Source organism: Bidens hawaiensis, unplaced genomic scaffold, assembly GCF_021521415.1.
Source record: "Bidens hawaiensis isolate Kalapana, Puna unplaced genomic scaffold, B.hawaiensis_p1.1 tig00037598_1, whole genome shotgun sequence".
NCBI classification, from domain to species: Eukaryota; Viridiplantae; Streptophyta; class Magnoliopsida; order Asterales; family Asteraceae; genus Bidens; species Bidens hawaiensis.
In genome coordinates, this window is record NW_027496562.1 from 143,570 (window position 1) to 156,061 (window position 12,492).

Below are 12,492 nucleotides of genomic sequence, written 5' to 3' on the forward strand. Positions count from 1 at the left end.
CCTTGCTATCAACACCTACCTGTAAAAACATGAAACAAGTGTATCATCAATTTGATAAGGTACACAAAAGCAACATCAGGTCAAACAAATGTATCATCAAATCCCAACATCTTCAATACTGCCTTAAAACCAATTTGGTTCTGCGACGGTGACTGCTTTCGCATTGTACCTGAAAACCCCAAATAAACAATTAATCAAAACCTATTTAAAATTGAAAAAACTTATATTAAAAAATTGAATTAACCTATTTGAATTATCGGTCCTCGTGTGAATCCAGAGAGACATGCGCCCATTCCGCCTCATCTTGCGAATCTAGTGAGGAAGTTAACGCTTACCATCCATCTCAGTGTGATGCTTATTGTCGTTCCAGTAATGGGCTGCAATCGCCACTGATTCGTGGTGAAATCGAAGTCTGGTGAAGATTGGAGAAATATGTGTTTCTATGGTTTTGTATCATCTTAGGGTTTGGTGTGGCAGCTTGCTTCAAAATAACGCAGCAAGATATATAATAAATAAATAAATTTGTATTAATGGGCTGAATCATGTAAGTTGGGCTGTAATTTCCAACAATAGCATAAATGGTTCATATATATAAAAGATATCTATAAAAACATATATTATCTAGTATCCTAAATGCAGTTTTATGTACAAACGAAAAAAAAAAAAGTAATAATAAGGATGACATAATAACCTTAAATGAAAGTAATAATAAAAATAAGGAATATCAAATAATTATTTTACTAAGCTTAACCCGAAATACTAAACAAATAAATATATAAGATATACAATAACTCGAAGAATTAAATTATATTATTAAATCTATTTTGGACAGTATCCGATATAATTATTAAACTAAACCGTTCAGTACAATTTTACTTTAAAATTTTGAAACCGACTAACCAAGCGTTAAAAAAAAAGCCAATTATGAAACCAAAACGATGACGATTTTGGACGTCTTCGTAGTTTGAAACCAAACTGTGAACACAAATGTAATGTTATAAAAAAATAAAACTCTAAATATATAATAGGTCGATAAGGCTCAACAAGCTATAACGAGCTTCACATGACAAGCCTGGGCTATATAAATGAATGAGCTTTTATAAGGCTCAGGTTTTGGCTCAATATGACTCAGCTCGTTTGAGCTTTTAATTAATTTGATCTTGAGTTGCTTGAGCGTTTTATTAACCATTAATAAACCTAGTTTATAAAAAAAAACGATTCATCAAAAACGATCCAATTGACTGTAATAATCATTGGCTGACCGTAATTAACCATAACTCGAACCATTTGCCAACCATAATGGATCATCAATTAACCAGTTGACTATCATTTATCCTAATTAATTAGTAATAACCATTACTAATCGTAACTAAACATTAATTATTTTTAACGGTCAATTCGGATCACTGAGGGTCACTGCTCCACCCGATCATCTTCATTCTACCCTTAATACCCTTAAGAGGAAACCCTTCTATAAATGAGAAAACCCTTTAGCCCAACTTAAGTCCCCCATAATTTTGTCTCGAATGGTCGTTTTTCTTATAGCGTGTGTATGCAATATCTACGGATATTATACAATTTTAAATATGCGTAGATATTATTTTTTCATGGCAGTTTTAATACATAATTTATTTAATGTATGTGAATCCATTAGCTACACATGTTTTACATTTTTTATGTATGTTTAGTTATTTATTTTTCCAAGTAATTTTTCAAAAATAAAATACAATTTTATTTACTTAATTTATCTACATATTTGTTTACAAAAATTATGTGTAGGTAAATATAATCAGTTAACCTAGGGGTGTACACGGACCGGACGAACCGGACGAGAGCATGTCCGTGTCCGTCCGTTAAGCTCTTGACGGACAAACGGACGGTTCACGAACAATCTACCGAACGAAAATTCATGTCCATGTCCGTCCATTAAGAAATTGAGTTCGTCCGTGTCCGTCCATGTCCGTCCGTTAATATTTTAAACGGACGTTAACGGACAATAATGGGCAAACGGACACTAATGAACATTAATGGACAAACAAACATGTGAACATTAATGAACAACGAACACTAATGGACAAATATAAACGGTTACATATTGACACCAAGCATATATCTAAACAACTTCACATACAAATTAGGAATTACACCATATAACATCCAAATATACTTAACACTTAATATATTAACATAAAGTGGATCACTACAATATAAGAGACATCAAACATGTGTAGTAATATAAAAGTGTTATTAATAACACTAGAAATTCTGCAGTTAAATTACAATACTGGATAGATATAAACACTAACGATACCTGACGGACATTACCGGACGTAATCGGACGAACGTTACCGGACGTTCATGAACACTGTCGAACGGACTTGGCCCTTGTCCGTGTTCGTCCGTTAAGCTTACCGAACGAAATTTTTGTGTCCATGTCCGGTTCGTTTATTAAACGGACGAACATAAACCAACTTCTTGCCGAATGGACGCCCGCGGACGTCCGGTTCGCTTACAGCCCTAGTTAACCACACTTATATTGATTTTTAACACATATGTAGATAAATTAGCTACACATAACAAAAAGTTGTCACATGTGTAGGTAATTTAAATATATAATTAATCGCCATTTTTGGGGGAAACTTTCCCACCAACGACAAGTGTGGCTAAAACGTATTACCAACACATATTAAGTGTTAGTTATTATGAAAAAAAAGTATCAACCGTTACCCACACATACACAAGCATGTGTAGGTATTTACCCACACTTTTTCATGTGTAGGTAAATTATGTGTGGGTAAACACCCTAATTTCTTGTAGTGGTAGTATATATTCACAGTTTCTAATTTTTTTCCCATCCGAATCTCAATTTTTCAATCTCACTAATTTCACTATTGGGAAAGATAAAACAAAGTTGGGTAGTTTACATACAAATTGATTTATTAGATTTTAATAATTTCTAATAACTGGTATTGACTAATAATAATCTCAAGTTGGTTTATTATCACTGGAGGCCCCAATTTTAAAAACTTGGCCCCCCGTTAAAAATGACATAATGACGGTATATTTTTTTAATTTTAAACTAACGTTTTAGGACTTTTGATCGGAATAAGAATTGATGTAAAACTTAATTTGAAGCGGTGATCCAAAACAAAGAAACAATGCTTCAATTCTGGTGTGAACTTCCAATTAACAAAAATCAAGCTATTGAGTCACTGGTTCGAGCTAAGATTTACATCAATCGGCTCGTATCCTCCTTCCAATTAAAATCACTAAAACATTAGTTTGAAATCTGGAAAAAAAAATATAGCCATTAAGTTCTTTTTAACGGAGAACATTGGGGCCAACTTTTTAAATTTGGGACCGTAAACTGACTTGGTATTATTATCGGCCAATACCATTTAATATGGATTATTAAAATCCAATAAACCTATATAAGTCAAACTCCTTTTCTAAAACAAACATTGAAAATTTTGTAGTTCCATATACGAAACAAGGCAATCACTCGATTAACTCTAAAAATTAAGCTTATAAATCATGTAATTTCATCTCTCTAACTTTTTGCTAAAGGCCCCGATTTTTCTTGCGCTTTAGGCCTCCAAAATGGTTGGGCCGCCACTGTTATAGGGTACAACTGACAACCTAGGACTGCTTTTGACAGTCCTAGGTTGTCATATCATATCATATAGGCCTAACACTATATGCGGTCTATTGGTCCAGTTTGAATAATTGGGCTCACTGGCTCCCTCTTTCTTCTCTTTATTATATACACATATATTAACATGCACACACAAATCCACTATCACCTTTCAAGAATCATAACCAAAAAAATAAAATGTGGTGGTTTGACAATATGTTTCCTGACAACGAGGAGCCGGGATACGCACTTAACGATTAGCCTAACGCGTCGGGATTACCTGATTTGACTAGTTTTCTTTGTATATTGTTATAATATAAATTTGTTAGTTTGATTATAACTAAAATATGTTACCAGTACGTTTGTTATTTTGTACAAACTCGATGTTTTGTATATAATAATGTTTTGGTTTGGTGTATATACGTGCTTATTGTTTTGGTGTATACGTGTTTATTGTTTTGAAAAATTGTTATAATAAGTTATCTTTTTTTTTAAAAAAAATTATTATACAAAAACACTAAAAAAAGGAAACAAAAAACTAAAATTAAAATATAAAACATAATAAGACGTGGGTTTTTTAGAAAAACCCAAAGGTGTCTCTAGAATTTGGCTATCTAAACTTTGATATTGGTGATTTTTAAATTCATCATGCAAAGGTGGTAGCCAAAAGTGATCATTTCTGATCTGTCTAAACTTAGATCAAAAGAAAAGTACAGTTTGACAAATTGGGTCACCATGGTAAATCTTGATCGTAAAACTGATGTTGATTCATAGTTTCATTACAAGAACTATGGTAGTTGAAGAAACGTGGATCGGCTCACCGGTAGACGATCAACTTTCCTCGAGTATGAGTGTGCTATTTCACCGATGGTTCTTCGGAGTATGAATTCTTCCACCTACAAAACGAGCAGCACCGTGAACTTACCCCTCAGAAAGGGACAGAGGGGTCCTCTTTGGGGTAACCCTCCGGTGTGAGAATAAGAGATTGTAGGAGAAGATAATAATAATCTGAGAGTGAGTAAGGATTTAGAGTATATTTTCTTGCTTACCTCCCCTTGTGGAGGTGGTGTGGTATTTATAGTGTTAGGGTTTCCAATGATTCGGCTCAGATCCCATTAGGGCCTTTTTGGCCTCCTCCTATTGCTTCGCGCCACGTGTCCTTAGGACACCTGGTGCTTTTTCATTGATTATTCTCTGACCAAGGTATTTCACCTGACCCATGTGCAATCACGTGGTAGCACATGGGTTTTGCTGAGTTGTCCACCTTTCATTGGCAGCTGTCAACATCAGCATATTCTTTATTTCTTAAAGGATACCTTCTGGAAGGTTGTATGATGAGCACAATCAGGGTTGTCCTTATCCTGATTTGGATAAGGACGAGGTTGATTATGTGCATGTGTGATATGCGTTTATCCTGAGGATGCGCGAGGTCTTCTCTTTATTCTCATGCGCAGATATTTCATGCGCAGATGTTTCATGCGCAAGCATATGTAATATGCGTGAGCATATGTGATATGCGCCACGCGCAGATGTGATATGCGTGAGCATATATGATGCGTGAGCATATGTGATATGCGCCACGCGCTGACGCGCCACGCGCAAATGTGATATGCGTGAGCATATATGGTGCGTGAGCATGTGATACGCGTGAGCATATGTGATGCGTGAGCATATGTGATATGCGTGAGCATATGTGATGCGTGAGCATATGTGATATGCGCCATGCGCATAGGTTTTGGCTTTGTGCCTTCATGACATCTTGATTTCAAGCCTCTTGTCTATATCTTGTGGGTTGACCCGCCCCGCTCGATGTTAAGGCGGGTGCATACCTTTTCAAGCCCCCCCAGTCTAATGTGTGTCTTGTCTCGCGCGAGCGAGGTAAGATAGATATTAGGCTTAATAGTTTGCTCTTTTAATAGGGTTTGTCTTTTCTTTTTTATTTCTCATCGTTGCGCGAAATTCTATCCTTTTGGTTGAAATGAATCGTCCATGTACGTGGTTGGTTGGTGCTGACATGCGTCAGAGATGGAGACATGTGTCAGACTTTTCGTGTGCTCGAGGTGCTATAGTTGCCTTTCATGTCTCCTCACACAGTGTCAGGAACACGTGTCGCGCTCGTGTTGGCCTGCACCTGCGAGTGGGGACGCGTGAACTCTGATCAGTACCTGTTTCTTTCTCTCTTGGGCCTATAAAAGTAAGCCTTTCGAGTTGTTATTCTTCATCTTCATTGTTATTCCAGAGCTTTTTCTTTCCTTCCTTTTTCATTCCGATTAAGAGCCTGTCTTTTGCTTCCAGACTTCCGTTCTTGAAGTAACCGGTGTTTGATTCACAGTTGTATGTCTGATAACCCAGACACCACAATCTCCCCCAGCAAACGCTGTGTAAAATCATTAGTCATGTCCACTTTGAAGAAGACCGGCAAGGGAAAACGGGCTGCCGAGGCTTCGTCGGAGGAGGTGGGGAAGGGCAAAACAGTGAAAAGATGGGATGAGATTCCCTGCAAACTGAAACGGTCTGATTTCGATAGTCTCATCGCCTCTCAGGGTTTTCTCCCTGAGTACGGCTGTCTGCTCCCGGCGGCCGGGCAAACGGCGGCAGATCCGCCCACCGGCTATATTTCCTTATACTGCCACTTTTTCACTCACTGTAACCTTCGTCTCCCGATGACAAGGTTCATGGGTGCGCTGCTTCAGTTTCATGGGATTCACATATCCCAAGTCCATCCTTGTGGACTTGTGCGCATGACTCATTTTGAGTTCATGTGCAAAGCTCAGCGCGAGGAGCCCACGCCTCGGCGCTTTCAATATTTTTACAAGCCAAAAATCCAAGATTCTTGGTTCTCATTCATTCCTCGCAGTCAGAAGGTTAAGTGCTGCACTGTTTCCTTCAAAAGCCTTCATGACTGGTCTAAGAAATTTTTTTATATTAAGGCTGGTGTGATTCCCATCCGCATGACCATGCGCGCGATCACTTTTGCGCCCGCGGATGAGAATGTTCTTAAGAACCCAACTGGCGCATGGGTTAATAAGTTGACTGCTGAACCATCCCCCGCCAAGAATATTTGCGAGGAGGCGCTGGTGGGGGTTGGTATGAGCAAGAGGTGGATTGACGGCGCGACTGAGCCTGTCATTCAAGTTGATGGCTTGTGTGAGTTATTAGCTCATTGCATTATTTCTGCGCGAATATAATTCGTTTTGCTGATATCATTTGCCTTGTTTTATGCAGTAAGCAAGGAATACGTCCATGCCGCCTATGATGAGCATATGGAGGGTGGCTCTGTCGCGCTGGGCGCTGGGGAAGTTGCTTTCCCCGATCGCTTCGACGATATGTTCATCCCTGTTGATTTGGGATTTTGTTTTGACAGCGATGCGCCTGGTAAGCCTTTGTACTTATGCTTATGCCTTTAGAATACCAAATTTGGTTAACATTTCTGTTGCACGTATTGTAGATGCGCTCGAGAACTATGAGCTGGAGCTCGCGGAAGAAGAGGTGGAGGAAGAAGCTGAGGCGCCACAACTCAAGCGCAAAGCTAAAGGCAAAACTGGCGCAGGGGCCAGTAAAAAATATAAGAAAAATGATGCCCCTGTTGCTCAGGATCCTCCTACTCAAGCGAAGGGACTTGAGAAAACCAAGGGGTTTACCTTCAAGTTTTCCTCGTCTTCCTTGCCTCTAGGTGTGGGCAGTCCTCCTGTCCACACGAGGTATGGTGCCGCCACCTCCTCTCTTCGCGCGGCGGACAAGGGAAGCGGCGCTGCGCCTGCTGTTTCCTCTTCTCCAACAGGTATACTTTGTTTATATTTTGTGGTTTTATGAGCGTGATTCCGATAGAGTTATTAATGAATCTTTGCTCACTCAAATGTTTGTAGAGCCGGCGACCTTGGTGGATCAACCTCAGGCGCTGCGAGGTACCGAGGCAGCGCCGAAGGTTGCTTTGAAGTCCCCTGTTTTACCCTCGAAAAGGGGGAGAATGGACTTCATGGCGATGCTCGACTCGCGGACGGCGGTGCGCCAAGGTATATATTGCGCTTTGATTTTCTGACTTTTTCCTTTAGATCAAGTCATGAATCATTTCTCTTTGGTTTTTTCATAGGAATTATAGCTGGCACACAAGCTGCTAGTGGCACCGCTGGCGCTGGCGCCGGCGCCGGCGCCGTTAGTTCTGCTCCTGCTCCTACAAGTACTGAATCTCCTCTCATTGGGATTACTAAGGAGCAGGAGACCATTTTACGCGCTGATCTAGCGGCGTCGAGACCTCCCTCACCTCCTCCTGCGCGCAGCCCTCCTCGTGAGACTGGTTTTGATTTTTCCAAGTCGCAGGAGAAAAGACCTGTTACAGAGGATGATGAGGAGGTCAATTTTGAAGACTCCGATGGCGACCGCGCAAGCCCTGTAGCGCCACGAGATTTCGTGGCGCAGCCTTCTCGTGGGGCTGGCGCTGACTTTTCTGCTTGCTCTCCGCAGGTATAAGTTCGTTTTGCTCCGCTGTGCGGACTTCCATATTAGTGTTTAGATGACTAAAACGTTGCTTTGTGTTTGCAGGAAGTCGATCACATATACCGCCCGATATGGAATATTACTGAGGATAGCTCATTTCAGTCCATGGGTGTGTGTGAAGACTTCTGGGCTCACTCTGTGCCTCCAGCTGAAAGGAGGTTTCAGGAGGACCGCGCCCGCGTGGACTTGCTCAACGACCATCTTTTTGCTGGGTCTGCGTTCTTTGCTGCCTCCCAAGAGCTTCGCTATGATTATATAAAAGTGCGTGATGCTCTTGGGGAGGCCAAGCAAGAGGCTAAGGTTTCTGCTTGGAATCTTTCTGACGCTCGAGAGAGAGCTGAGAAACTCCAAGCAGAACTCAGCGAGAACCGAGCAAGTGCCAACGCTGCCTTTGTGAAGCGCGGGCACGAGCTGAAGGCTGCGCGGGAGAAGCTGCAGGCGGCAGAGGCGGATGCAGCCAGGTATGCGCGGCGAGCGCGTGATTTGGAGTTAGAGGCAGAGGCGCGTGATCAAACTCTTGTGCAGGCTATCACTGACAAATCTTTATTAGAGAGTGAGGTTGCGCGCTTGAAGAAAGAGCTCGAAGCTGCGCGGGCAGAAAAGGATGAAGCCCTGGCGACAGCAGCGTCTAACAGCGAAGAGCTCGATGCTGCGCGAGCGGAAAGGAATGAGGCCTTTGCGGCAGCAGCGTCCGACAGAGAAGAGCTAAAACAGACCAAGGAAACTGTTGAGTTGTTAAACTCTCAGATTCTTGCTCTTGAGACGTCTGTTTCTTCCCTCGCGCAGGATCGCCAATGGCTAGTCTCACAGGGTATGACTCGTTGCGCTTATGCGATGAAATACTCAGACGAGTTTCAGACCCTTGTGATGGATTGCAACGCTGCGTCGCGCTTGGTGGGTCGAGATGAAGGGTTTAAGGATGGCTGTGAATATAGCATGCTGAAGAAGAACCCATCCGACTACCCTTATTAGCTCGACGTTGTCTGCGCTGACATGGCCGAGGTGGGGGAGAAGTATTTGAATACTCCCATTCTCATCCTTGAGCAGGTATTTTATCCTTAATGAGTTTACCTTGACTTATTTTCCTAGTCTTTTGTACTCATACTTTTCCTTGTGACTTGCAGATAGCCGCGCTTGCTGACCAGCCCGATCTTGGCGCGCAAAAGAAATTACTTGACGAGTGTGAAGGGGCTGGTGGCAGCGATGATGGCGCGGGCAACGCTGCCTCTGCTAGCGGCTCTGGCGTGGCCAAAGGACCCGCTCCTGACACTATCGTGATAGAAGACGACTCCATTCAAGACGAACAGCTTGACTATGGTACGTTTGGAGATGACGAGGAGCGGGCTGCACCAGATGCTGAGGGAGGAGCTAATGATGAGGACGATGAAGAGGCCGATGTTGATATAGAGACTTGAAAAGCCCTCCATGTTTTTTTTTGTAGTTTGTATCTCATCATTTTGTAAATTTGTAAACTTCTATGTTTTGGAATGAAATTTTGTTTTTCCCTTTATTGCATATTGCGCATTCCCAATTCATCTCTTTATATTGCCTGTGTTTGCTTGTTGAATATAAGATATGCTTGCACATTGAAACTTGAACAAGGTTGTAAGGAAATTATTTTACTTAATCCTTGTCATATTTCAAGTGATTTTGCAATATCCTGACTATGCTGACACGTGCCTTGGCGTTTCATTATTCCTCTTTTGCGCGACGTTATCGCGCATTTTTATAGGGAATTATTAATGAGTTTTTTAGCCTTTACGTGTCAGTATGTGTTACTCTGATATCCATTACAATCCCATGCGCGACCTCGACCTGAGACCTTAACAACTATGTTTTGGCATGTGCTTTGCCTTAGCTGTGCTTAGGTATTTTTATGGTCTAGCTGCGCAGCATGTAGAATGGATGTTGTGAGTGATTTGAGCTAAGGTTCGTATTATTGGGCTAAGGCCCTGAGCTAAGGCTCATATTATTGGGCTAAGGCCCTGACGTTTTAGAGTTAAAACTCGTTAACGCGTTTGAGCTTGAAGCTCGCGCATGTATGTTTTACTTCGTTTTATTTTTAGTTTTGATGTCAATACAATGCTGTCATATTGCTCAAAATTAATAAAGGGAAGTGTGAAACATGTATGCAAAAGGTAATAGAACACACATTAAAAGAAAATAGCGCTTATCATTATTCATAATGGCTTAAAAAGCCTTGATTACAAACTTGACAATTTTTACATGAAACATTTTCTAAGCTGTGCTGCGTTCCATGCGCGCGGGATCTTCTTTCCATTCAAATCTTTTAAAGCGTATGCGCCTTTTCCCAATTCTTCCGAGACTTGATAAGGTCCCTCCCAGTTGGGAGACATCTTTCCCTGGGGTATCGCGCGGCTAGCTTCATTGTTCCGAAGGACAAAATCATTCTTCTTGAAGTGGCATTCTTTTACGCGCTGATTGTAATATTTTTCTAGTTTTTTCTTGTATTTGGCTTCACTGATGATAGCCGCCTCTCTGCGCCCTTCAAGTAAGTTGAGATCCAACCTCCTTTCGCGCTCGTTATCCATCTTATTCATCATGAGCACTCTATGGGATGGGCATCCAATCTCTGCTGGAATCATAGCCTCCGTTCCATAGGTTAGGCTGAATGGGGATTCGCCATTGCTGGTTTTGCTTAATGTCCTGTGCGTCCACAGGACATTAGGTAGCTCCTCGACCCATGAATGGGATTCTCCCTCCAACCTTTTCTTCAGCCCATTCAGCAAGCTTTGGTTCGCGCGCTCCACTTGGCCATTCCCTTGAGGGTGGTATACTGAAGTGAAGACTTGGTTGATGCGCAATTCCTTGAGCCAACTGGATATCTTCCTGTCAGTGAATTGTTTGCCATTGTCGCTCACAATTTCCATTGGCAGGCCAAAACGGCATATGATGTGGCTCCAAATAAATTGCTTCATTGCCTCAGCTGTGATTTTTGCTAGTGGCTTGGCTTCAACCCATTTTGTGAAACAGTCTACTGCCACTACCAAAAATTTTACTCGCCCTTGCGCTTGCGGTAAGGGACCCACAATATCGATTGCCTATTTGTGGAAGGGCCATGCGGAGGTCACCGGAATCAAGTTGTTCTTTGGCCGCATGGTGTTTGGCGCATAGCTCTGACACGCTTTGCATTTTTGGATCTCTTTTAACGCGTCCAAGTACATGCCTGGCCAATAGTAACCTGCGTTCATTGCCTTGGCAACCACCATGCGCGGGCCAGCATGTATTCCACAGATTCCTTCGTGTATCTCTCTGATCACATAGCTTGCTTCCTCGGCATCCAGGCATTTCATGAGCGGTCCAAGATAAGAGCGTCGATATAACGTACCATCAAGCAGTTCGTAGTTCTGCGACTTGTGTCTTATCTTCCTCGCCTGTGCACGATCGTCCGGTACCTTTCCCTCCTTCAAGAATTCCATTAATGGAGTTATCCATGATGAAGGTGTTGTATGAATTACAAGGACAGACTTCGCTCCCACTGACGGGTTGCTCATTACTTCTACCCTGATATCTTTGCCAAAGTGATCGAAGCTGGTTGATGCCATCTTGCTCAGCGCGTCGGCAGACTTGTTTTCACTGCGCGGAATATGTATGATTCTGAAGAAGTCAAATTGCTCTATGAGTTTTTTCGCCTGCTCTAGATACAGAGGCATGGTGTTCTCCTTGGCATCATAAAAGCTATTGACCTGTGCTGCTACCAAGTATGAATCAACATGGGCCTCAAGCTTTTTAACTCCGAACTTGTGCGCGATGCGCAGACCAGCCAGCAGGGCTTCATACTCAGCTTCATTGTTGGTGCTCTTGAAATCCAACCTGATTGCGTAAGTATACTCATGATTTTCTGGATCCACCAGTTTGAGGCTTGCGCCGGACCCTTCGTTGTTTGAAGCTCCATCAGTGAATAATCTCCAAACATTTTCTTCATTATTGGCTTGCGGAGGGTCTACCTCGCGCTGAGCCTCTTCAATTTTTCCTTTAGGGATTTCTGCGATGAAATCAGCTAAGACTTGTCCCTTGATTGCTGGACGAGGCTTATAGGCGATCGTGTGCTCTCCTAATTCCAACGCCCATTTTGTCAGCCTTCCTGAGAGCGCGGGACGTCGCAAGACTTGCTGGATGTTGTAATCAGTCAGGACTTCAATGGGATGACCATTGAAATATCTATGAAGCTTGCGCGACGCGTGTGTTAGTGATAAAACTAACTTTTCTATGATGGTGTAGCGCGTCTCAGGATCTGTCAGCACCCGACTTACATAATAGATTGGTGTTTGGATTCCCTTGCGATCCACCAACAACACTGCGCCAATGGCGCGCTCTCCTGCTGACAGGTACAACGTTAAAGT